Genomic DNA, 3365 nt, shown 5'->3' with positions numbered 1-3365 from the left:
GGGGGGGGAGGGGCAAGTTTGATCTCTCTTCTTTGAAGCTCTGCTAAAAAAAAAAACAACCCAAAAAACCTCGCCAAGCAGCCCTGGGCAAAAAAAAACCCATCATCCATCCCCTCCAGGGGCAGCTGAGCTGGCAGGTCCTCCTGGCTCCCGGGGGATGTGCGGGACGGGCGGTGCTAACCGGGCTGCTCTGTCCCCAGGCTGGAGTCCAGGATGTCGTCAGACATTAATATAATCCTGCAGCTCCTGCAGCGCCAGCTGTCCCAAGTGCCACCCGCCTACAGCCCCATCTCCCCCTCCTCCCACAACCTGGCCATGTACGGGATCCTCCCGCGGAGCCTGGAGCCGCTCGCCCCCCGCACAGCCCTGGAGGACGAGGAGATGACAACCCTGGAGCAGGTAAGGACACCCCTCCTGGCTCAGCACTGCCTACTGGCCTGAGCAGATGGGTCCTGGAGGGCCAAAGGTTCCCTCCAGCCTCCCTGCAAGTGCCAGGTTAAGCACAGTCTTGGAATAGGAGCAGATCTACCTAGAGATGCTCCTGCCCCAGGTGAGGTGTTGCTCCTTTTGGAGCACAGCCTGCCAGCTCCAGAGCTACCAGGTTGTCACAGCATCACTGGATGGTAGGGGTTGGAAGGGTCCTCTGGAGATCATCAAGTCCAACCTCCCTGCCAGAGCAGAATCTAGAGCAGGTCACACAGGAACACCTGCAGATGGGCCTTGAAATTCTCCAGAGAAGGAGGCTCCCCAGCCTCCCTGGGCAGCCTGTCCCAGGGCTCTGTCACCCTCACAGGAAAGAAGTTCTTCCTCACGTTGAGGTGGAACTTCCCTGTGTCCCAGTTTGCATCCATTGCCCCTTGTCCTATCACTGGGCACCACTGAAAAGGGACTGACCCCTTCTTCTTGACACCCACCCTGCAGATATTTATAGACATTAATAAGAACCCCTCTCAGTCTTCTTCTCTCTAGACTGAACAGCCCCAGGTCTCTCAGCCTTTCCTCATCAGACACGTGTTCCCATCCCTTAATCATCCTCGTAGCCTCAGTTTGACTCTCTCAGGTAAATCCCTGTCCCTCTTGAACTGGAGAGCCCAGAACTGGACACAGCCCTCCAGGGGGGGTCTCACTGATCCATCAGGAGGGAGCAGAGTTCCTCTCCTCTGAGGCTGCCTTAAGCAAAAGACAACATTTTGGGGTTTGGAGCCTGATGGGGTGAGGAGAGAGGGTGGCTGCTTTGTTTTGCTTTTGCCATAACCCAGCTGGTCCCTCCTGTCCCACCAGAGCCCTAGCTACACAGAGATGGAAAAGTTCCAGCTGAAATCCAGGGATTCCTCGTCGAGCGGGATGCACCACGCTGTGGCATCTGATGAAACCATGACAGCCTACTCTGAGCAGGAGCACCATTCCCCACTTCTCCTGAACCCAGAGCCTCCCCACCAAATGGCACCAAATACCCAGGGACTGTTCCGGGGTTCTCGTTTCCCTTCCCTCCCTGAGCACTTGGAGGCACCTTCCGAGCACCAGGACATTCAGAGACACGTCTCCGACCCACTCCTGCCTGGAAGTTAGAGACGTGAGGGCTGAGAAGCAAGTCAAGAGGAACCTCAACTGCAAGCCTGGTCAGTTGATGTTGATTTTGACTGCAAGGGTAAAACAAGAGGACAATGCCACTGGCTCAGGGGTATAATTTGTAGCTGTCTTCTGCCACCGGGAAAGGAAGCATAGAAAGGAAGCTTCCAAGGTCAACGTTTTCCAGCCGTTCCCATAGAGTAGATTCCATTTGCACATTATAGTGAACCCAGAGCAAATTCTTTCTTGTGGCCACCAACAAGCTGGCGCAGGCAAACAGGACCCACCTCCTCTTCCTTGCCAAGGCTTCCTCTCGGGAACGGCACAAGCCACAGGGAGCGGAGGAGAACAAATCCACAGCTCTTTGCTGCGAGGCCACTTTGCTGCCAGCTCTTTGGAGCAGGGACCATATTGTTGGTAATGGGCTTAGCACAGAGGAGCATTTCAGAAAGGGGTGTCACCAGAGGAGCAGGAGATCTCCAAAGTGCAGCACTGCTGGGGGGAGCTGCAGGTGGGAAGCCCAGAACAAGGACAGAAGCTATCCTAGTCCTACTTGACTGCCACTGAGAAACTAAGGGCCAACAGTTCCTGCCACTTCAGCATGCTTTAGCACGAGTCCTAGGGCACTGACTTCTCCAGCAAGGCTGATGGCTCCCTGCAAACCCCAACACACATCCCACCACTCCCCTGATAAACCCAACTGGTCACCGGCCTGGGCGTAAAGCACAAAACTCAAAAGCACAATCCCAGAAAGCTGAGAAGCCCCAGACACCTCATCTCCAGCCCTTCCTCCCAGCTTCTCTCTTTTGATAAAAGGTTTGATAGATGCTTCCTCCTCCCCAGCCCTTTCCCTGGCAGACTCCCCCAGCACCCCCCATAGGAGAAGCCCACTTAGCACTGCCACCTGCCACTGAGTTAGATGCTGTGACAGTCCTAGGCCACCTGCTCAAGTAATGTATCGAGCTCCCTTTGAGAGTAGTAAAACTGTGAGCATCTCTTTCTCTGGAGTTTTAGTGCACACTTTGCTAATAAAGATGTTTTTGGCACCTAACGTGGATTACAGCCGTGTTTGTTGGGAGCATCCACAGATTCATCCCTGGCAGTACAAAGGTTGCAAAGACCCCTGAAAAGCCTCTGGTCAAAGCCCAGCTGCTTCAGGCAGGGAGTGTGTGGCTAACAGAGCCCACATGCAGCTCTTACAGGTCAAGGATGAGGCTTGGGTGACCTTTATAGAGCAATTCCTTCCAAACAGGATGCAGTTCAGGGTCAGGAGCAATTTGAAAGTGCTTTTCCATAAGCTCAAGCTGCTGCTGTTCTCCTGTGTGTAAGAAATGGCCTCACAGGCACCTCAGGCAAAGATTACATCAAGATCCCTTGCAGCAAGCGGGACTTCAGGGGAACACAGTGATACCTAAAGCCCATCCTGCATCCCTTGCTGAAGGAGACATGGATCCTGTCCAGATGGGACTGATCCTTCGGGAGGGATGGACCCCAGAAGCTCAAGCTGCTGCTGTTCTCCTGTGTGTAAGAAATGGCCTCACAGGCACCTCAGGCAAAGATTACATCAAGATCCCTTGCAGCAAGCGGGACTTCAGGGGAACACAGTGATACCTAAAGCCCATCCTGCATCCCTTGCTGAAGGAGACATGGATCCTGTCCAGATGGGACTGATCCTTCGGGAGGGATGGACCCCAGATCACTCATCACTGATCCCATATGGCTCGTGAGAGGTGAGGACAGACCCTCTGCCCCTCTTCAGGAGGTGAAACCTGCCTCTCACCAGCCAGTCTCCCTCC

The sequence above is a fragment of the Chaetura pelagica genome, unplaced genomic scaffold, assembly GCF_000747805.2.
Source record: "Chaetura pelagica isolate M959 unplaced genomic scaffold, ChaPel_1.0 scaffold520, whole genome shotgun sequence".
Classification (NCBI taxonomy): domain Eukaryota; kingdom Metazoa; phylum Chordata; class Aves; order Apodiformes; family Apodidae; genus Chaetura; species Chaetura pelagica.
Note: the sequence above shows the minus strand (reverse complement) of the source record.